At 33.7% G+C, this 8278-nt stretch overlaps 2 long non-coding RNA genes across 2 annotated transcripts; one reads left to right on the forward strand and one right to left on the reverse strand.

The window, feature by feature from the left end:
* The first annotated feature begins 2025 nt into the window (after positions 1-2025).
* On the forward strand, positions 2026-3732 carry LOC141659062 (uncharacterized). The gene is made up of 3 exons (XR_012549593.1): positions 2026-2194; positions 2369-3060; positions 3382-3732. It is a non-coding gene; the product is annotated as an uncharacterized LOC141659062 (long non-coding RNA).
* On the reverse strand, positions 3269-7563 carry LOC141659061 (uncharacterized). Its single transcript, XR_012549592.1, has 5 exons — positions 7328-7563; positions 5189-5578; positions 4745-4814; positions 4403-4449; positions 3269-3453 (listed from the first exon to the last, which is right to left on the reverse strand). It is a non-coding gene; the product is annotated as an uncharacterized LOC141659061 (long non-coding RNA).
* Positions 7564-8278: the final 715 nt, after the last annotated feature.

Genomic DNA, 8278 nt, shown 5'->3' on the forward strand with positions numbered 1-8278 from the left:
TGGTGGCTCATCCCTTCTAACACACACACATCCAAACACACACTTGAACATAGACATACACCCAGACACACACACTCTCACCCGAACACCACCACACACATACACACACACCCGAACATACACTCCCACCCGTCCTTCTCATTTTTTTTGGTGAAAACCTCCGTCGTCACCACGCCACCACCATTGTAGCGGTGGTTACTCGAGTTCCCGACCACCAATAACCAATCCAATTCCCTCAATTCACTCCCCAAATCTCAACAAACAAAAACCCACCATCAATTTCATCATTCCCTTTTTAAAAATAAAAACCCCAACTAACTTATATAAACCCTAATTAAATCAATTTGGGGTAAGGCCCATATCCAATTAATTTGGACCCTAACGGCCCAGCCACAAGTATAATTTATTATTCAATAACAATACAATTCGCTAATAATCACAAAAATTGAATTATCATTCCTTCTAAATAAATAACTTAATGCAATTACATTACAAATTAGAAATTCATAATTTCCTCATGCACAAAACATGATCACAATCATTTGGTAGTAAGGAAAAATAATTGAATTGCCTTAATTAGAATAATCACTTTCCTACTTGATTAATCCGGAAATACACTCTTAATTCCTTAATAAACATTCACTGAAATCACCTTGATCCTTTATGATATTCTTTACCCAAATTTCCTCCTCTTGATCAACTCTCTCTCTAATTTTTCTTTCTAATTCTTCTCTCTAATTATAATAAAAATTTTGGAATGGGTATTAGCTTGGAAATGGGTTTTGAGGGTTATATATAGAACTAATTAACCTTGGTTAATTTTAACTCAAACCTCAACTATAGTAATTCTCTAGCAAATTTTAGAATAATCCTAATTTAATTCTTATTCAAAATTCATTTATTACTCCTTTCATGGAATAAAATAAAGATAAAGATAAAATAGAATAATCTAAAATAAAATAAAAGTACACCACCCAAATATTTCAAATAGGGTTAATTAAACATATAAGAACTCACTTAATATTTTAAGTAATATTTATTTATTAAAATTTATTTTTTATTTTTCAAAATAATAATAATTCAAGTTTTTCTTATTAAAATATTTAAATATAAAGTAATTAAATAATAATTTCTAAAACACCTATATTGGGAGTTTCAAATAATTTTTCTCAAGATTTATTATTAGCAATATTGGGATTTCCAAATCTAACACTTATGTAACAAAATTGTCAAATTTAACTTAGGATAAAATAATTGGGTAACTTTATTATAGGATATTCTGAAATCTATAATATCCTCGATTATAAATGTTGAACAAAATGAAAATCTCTTTGAGAAAATAACCAATAATTAATACTTAATAATTAACAAAAAATCAGTAATCCCATATTTATTTAAATTCCCGCAAGATATTTAACGATACAAAAGAATATTAGTGCAAATAAGTAAGATATAAATAATATTTGAATGTTGTTGTGCGCTAATTAATAATACTCTCACTTTAGATTTTCAAAGGTATACACATTGTGAATAAATATATTTTAAAAAATAAATAACTAACATAATTTTAAAGATAACATTTTATGCAGTTCCTAATAAATAAAAGCGTTATTAACTAATCAACGCGTGCACTTGTGATTTGTATGACAATGAATTAATAACAAATAATTTAATTCACGCACTTACTTTCTTAATTGCGATAAGGATTATTACTTACTTAAAATTTTCGTGGGCGTTACAGTCTCCGCCCACTTAAAGGATTCCGTCATCGGAATTGGCGCAGTTAGAAAATAGTGAGGAGTAATTCTTTCATATCTATTCCTCAGGTTCCCTGTTACCCAAAATATGATAATTATTTAAATGGTAAGATATAATTATCAAATAAATCGATTATCAAATAAGTAAAGTAAGAACAATATAGATCAAATAACAGTTTATTAAATCTTTATAAACTGTTACAGAACTCTCTCATTATAGATCATCTTTTTATTAATCCATTTTAATTTTTATCACCATCCACCCCACCTCACACTCATCTTCAAGGACAGGAAAAGGTAAATGTGGACATCATCCTAGAACTGCCTTATGTGGATAGGAACAATCATAAATTGATCACCACCTCGAACTTAATCTAGTGTGGGTTTATTGAGGGAGTGATGCTCTCCCCTCCCAAAAAGTCAAAGAAATAATCAAGGTAAGTAGATTGAGTTTGCAGCTTGGATCAATGAGCTCATATCTAGTTTATGTTTAGCTTTCATTGCAAGCCGGTGGGCTCATACCGCCTGTGTTTTTACTCTTTTTTGCATGTATTTTATCTTTTATCTGCTCGTATTGTATTTTTCTTGACAGTTCCCTTGTTTTATTATAGAAATGGGTGTCTCTCTAATTCTATTTATGGAAGAAGCTGAAAAAGCTGCCTCTTATTTGTGCTCAGCTCAGGAAGTGGTGGCACCCACGGTGGCTCACACTGAGGACATTCCTCCTTCTCACTGCACCATATTATCTGAGCATCTTAAGGGTGGTCCCCCTCCTTAAAAGAGGCACAAAACCAACAAGGATGGGAATAGGACTCATGAGCCAGACCCAAAGAGAGCTCTTCTTTCTACACCTAATGAGACGCTTGTTCCTCATACGTCAGTCAATACGGATGTGAGCACATTTGGTCGGCTCGCACATGTCAACGTGAGTGAGCATGATATTAAAAGCTAGACTTCCATTTCACCAAAAGCCAATAATGATGCTCTGACCAGGGCCACAGCTGAGGCTTACTTTTTCCAGCTTTTTAGAACTCGGGAATTTTGTTCTATCGGTCATGCCACTACGAAGCTTGATTCCAAAATTAAAACTCTTCAATCTAAGATTAATGATCTAGGACAAGGGAATGTTCAGATTATAGAATATCACCAGCTGAAAATGTTAGACATGGCTACAGCTCATGAGAAAGTATTGCGAGAGCAGAAGGAGGCTCATATTTTGGCCTCATCTGAATAAAGAGAAGGAGTTGCTATAAAAGAAGGTCCAAGAGCAGGAGAGCTTGCTGAAAAACCTTAATGCGAGCAGGTAAGAGGCCATCACTGATGCCAAGAACTAGGGTAGAGCGCGGTTCGGTTCGGGGCAGTTTTTGGCCAAAACCGAAACCGCATGCCCTCGGTTTTTAAAATTGAAAACCGAAATCATCGGTTCGATTTCGGTTTGAAAACCTCGGTTCGGTTTTAATCGGATCGGTTTCGGTTTTAAAACCGCATCACTCAAAATAACAACACAAATATGACTATTAGAATTTTTAAGTAAATAAATTACAAGGTACATTTGTTGCCAAATAAAAAACTACATTATTTTCAATAAAATATCTAATTAAAACAAATTGGCTGCTTTTAACAGAAGAAGGAACAACAGCACAACAATAGACAGTGAGCAAAGGCTGCAAAGCATGACCAAGTCCGGTCCAGAGACCTGAAATAGCAACACCAAAACCATCAGTACTGTTATATTTTGTTATAATCAGAATATTAGATGAATGCACTCAGATGGAATGGAAGCAAGCAAGAAGATCCTTTAAATTATAGACACCTGTAAATTACAACACACTACTGTGACATTCACAAAGCTGATTGTCTGTACAATTCAAGTCCCCTGTTTTAGTAGGTAAATTTTTCTTTTCACTTCGTTCCAGGATCTAACATAATGTTGGTGTATGTCGTTCCTTTATATAAAGCAAATTGAGCATTTAAGCCACCCAGTTTAATTTTCAATTTCATGACCAATTTTCTTTTGAAGTTTAATAAACAAAAATACACTGGCTGTAGTAACTAATATTAACACAGGTTAACATTTCAGTATTTCACAACTTGCATTCATCAACATGATATAAGTAATGTCTAAAATCATGCAATGGTAATCCCTGTAACTTACAAATTCAAACATGGATATTCACAATTTCTGACCTAGATCAAGATTAACGCTTTACTTCCTACAATTCGTTTATAACCATGTAACAAGCTACAAGGCTAGTACTCACGTTTCAGCACATCATAATATCGATCAATTCAGTTACCATTTACAGAAACCAAAAATGATTAAAAAACCATCCGGAAATAATTAATGGAAGCATTAGTATAAGACCTTCATTTACTATATATCTGAAGTTCTCTGAAAATGAGTCCAAATTCTTTTAAAAACTATTTAAATTTGATAACAAAACTGATCATAAGCAATAAGGCAAAACTGATCATAAGCAATAAGACCAACAGAATCTAACGATACAGAAATATAACTAACCACAACATATTAACTAACTAAATTAAAACATTTAAACGAAATAATCGGAGATCAGATGGTAGTGCATGTTTATAATCATCATATAAATGCAAATTATATGTTTTGTGCAAGCAAAAACAAGAACCTTGAACATGTATTTCAACATCAGTTTCTTGCTCCTTTTCCATTGACCTGCACAAAGGAATAAATTCACAGAATTATATAGTGTTAAAAATAATGCTTCTGCTGCTATTTCAGGTTCACAGAATTACAGAGCCTGTAATGTTAAACAACTCAGTACGGAAGCTGCTAATGAACAATTATTTTCTGTACAGAATTTAACTTTGCAACTTCATTAGAGGAATTGAGGAAACTGCTGCATAATCAGTTTGTAGACATTTTTATTGATGTTACTATATTATTAAGCAGTAGCACGATCTCCGGACATGTAAACACATATTCTAGAGTAGATATTTTAAGTACATACCTCTGCTCCTCTATGCTTTAATCATCGATGTCCAGGAACTCAAATGATTTTCCAACACATTTCACCTCATCTATAAATAAAAATAAATAAGCTGAATTAGAGAATTTATTACAGAAATGAGCAAATTTGGCTGCAACTAAGATGAATATCTGTTGGCTGTTGCAATCAGTATCACAACAACATAGGACATCAATTAATAGATTGTATAATCGATTAATAGATCAGTATCATAGCAAGATTAAACTAGGCATAATCTAAAAGACTGATTTTCATATACTCTGGAAGCAACATGGAGATTGACAGTATAATTGCATAAGAAAGGCAGAAGAAGTGCAGAACAGCCAGAAAACATTAAATTGGACAGTAGACATATTCCAGCAGTTAATAGCAAAAATTGAGCAGAAAGTAGTAAACTGTTAACACTTAACAGGTTGTGAAAAATACCATACTCCAGTTTTTCCAGCTGTAGATACTCCTCTGGTTCTCCTCGTTGATCAATAACAATCTCAGAACTCCTTAGCCAGTCTTGGCTACAAACTAATGCTTCTGCTGTCTTTGGTGAAAGGGAACTTCGATATGCATCAATTATCCTTCCACCGGTGCTAAAAGCCGCTTCTGAAGCAACGGAAGAAACCGGCATACCCAACACAGGTTTAGCTATTTCAGAAAGTACCGGGAATCTTATAAAATTCACCTTCCACCATCCAAGTATATCAAAGCCCTCTCATTTTCTTTCTCTTGGATCAACTAAGTACACATCAAGCTCCGATTTTCCTATCCCTCCTTCATCTTGATCATCCATGTACTTTTCAAAATCATCTTGCCAAGATTTACCTGGTTGATTTATTTGATGGTTAAAAGAAGAATTTTGATGACCCTTCAAGTTCATGTAATAGTCATAAAGTTCTTGTAAACTTTTCAATACCTTGTCACACATGATTACTTTTTTAATAGACCATCTCCCATAAATTTTGGTGAAACAAAATTCTATGTAACTCATTTTGTACCTCGGATCTAACACAACCGCTACATACAACAAAAAATTGGTATTTTCCACATTATCCCAATATTTGTCATACTTATCCTTCATCCTCTTAGCCATATCTCTCATCAATAGATCTTCACTTGAACACAGATTTATAATGGCCTCTTGAACCTTTACAAGTTCAACAAAGAAGACATCTGAAGTACAATATTTGGAACCCGATAATTTTATTGTCACGTCATAAAAGATTCCTAAGAATTTAATGAAACGATTGACATTACAAAAATCATCATAAAGTGGAGCACCTTCTACAACTTTCTTCTTTTTTTTTCTTTGAATTTTCAATAATCTTAAGATCATTTGCTTTAAAAAATGCTTCATAATTATTATCTTCAATAACCATTCTTATAAAAGCACCCTCATATTTGACCGCAACCTCCAACATTGTGTAGGTTGAATTACATTTAGTGTCAACATCAAGGCACACCATCTTCTCACATTTTATCTTCTCTCTTTCTACACATTTTTTAAATTTCTCAAGTCTTGCCGGTGAAGACCTAACATATCTAGTTGCATTTTGGACTCTAGCAATTGAATCATGTTGTTCTTTCAAACCATCCTTCACCACTAAATTCAATATGTGAGCACAACATCGCATGTATAGAAACTTATTCTCCAATATAGTCTCTGGTCCTCTAAGAAATTTCTTTAAATATGAAATTGCCTTATCATTAGAAGAAGCATTATCTAATGTGATGGTGAATATACGATCAATCCCCCATTGTGCAAATAAATCAAGTAGCATCTTTCCTATGGCAACCCCTTTATGGCTTCCGATTTGAGGAAAGTTTAAAATTTTCTTGCACATCTTCCAATCATCATTAATCCAATGAGCCGTAAGGCACATGTAATTAATGTTTTGTACGGATGTCCAAGTATCCGTTATAAATGAGACTCTTTGAAAGGCCAAACTCTTTTTCAATTTTACTAATTCTTCTCCATATTTTTTTAGACAATCTCTAGCAACGGTCCATCTACTTAGAATCTTAAATCTTGGTTCTGCCTCATTCAATAACTCTCTAAACCCTTCATGTTCTACAATCCTAAAAGGTTGATTGTCTTTAATACACATTAGGGCAACTTTTTTTCTTAATCTCTTTTGATTAAAGGTGTGAGTTTGTGCCAAATTTTTCTTCCTTTGATATTTTTTCAAATTGCAAAGTCTTTTGCAATTTATCAAGATTCTTCCGAAGTGATGATGTAGGACATGTATTTTTCAAGTGATTCATCATTGTGGATGTGTCATTTCGAGAATAACATCCAATCATTACACCACATAATCTACATTTAGCTTTCTCTTTACCAACCGCACACCCCGTAATCCTATCAAAAAAATCCCATGCTTCTGAACCCTTTTTACCCTCATATATTTCATCTGGTTTATCATTACATTTTAGTTCTTCATCTTATAAGTTCACATTTATCTACAAATTAAGCAAATATATCTAAAATTTGTAAAACTTATAAAAGTAGTAGAAATAGAAATTACAAATAGGGAAGAACAAAGTATAAAGTGGATTGGTAATTGAAATTTTTACCGGTTCAGCCTGAGGCTCAACTTGTATTGGAGTTTGATTCTTCGATAGTCCATCTCCATCTCCATCCATTACTGCTCAGCTTGGATGTACTGTGTTGTGTAGCCGATTCCCGATTTACTCTTGCCTAGTTGAGCAGCCTTACAGTAATTAGATTAGGTCTTGATTTTTCAGTGAACTTCAGCGAAATTGAAAAGTGAAAAGGGCCACCAGCCCACTGCTACTTTGTAATTTGAACCCACCAGCCCACTGTAGTTGTGTTCAGTACTTCAGTAACAGTTTATAATATATATATTTTTAGAAATTTATATTATATAAATATATTATTTATTTTAATAATCGGATCAGTTTCGGGTTTTTACGGTTCAGTTTTAACATAAAACCGAAACCGCAAATCGGTTTCAGTTTCGGTTTTTAATTTTTCAGTTTCGGTTTCGGTTCGGATTTAATCGGTTCGGTTTTTAGCGGTTTCGGTTTTGGTTTTTTCGGTTTTCTGCTCAACCCTACCAAGAACCTATAGGCGAGGAATTTTGTGAAGATCTTTATCATGAAAATCTCGGAGTTTGATTAGAACATCTTTGGCGTGGGCAAAACTAAGCATGCTGAAAGTTAAAGCTGGAGCTCGAGAAGGAAGCCCTTAAGGCCGCTGAGGATACCCGCATTGCATCTGATCAGACCAGGCGGGCTCAGCTTACTGAAGAGCAAGCCAAGAGGAATCAGGATCCTAATTAGCCTTAGTCTACATCTTGTTATATAATGAACATTCAATGGGAAGGAGGACATCCCATTTGCCTTATAATTGTGATTTAATTTGATTTGCCCTCAGGCCCAACTTTTATCTAATGCATTGCTATATTTATAATTTACAAGTAATTTGTTCTCGCATATACTTGTCAGTGTTCGCCTACTATTTTCTCGAGTAAAACAAGCTCGCATCGCTACCGGTATAGCGAG

This window comes from Apium graveolens, chromosome 5 (assembly GCF_009905375.1).
Source record: "Apium graveolens cultivar Ventura chromosome 5, ASM990537v1, whole genome shotgun sequence".
NCBI lineage: Eukaryota > Viridiplantae > Streptophyta > Magnoliopsida > Apiales > Apiaceae > Apium > Apium graveolens.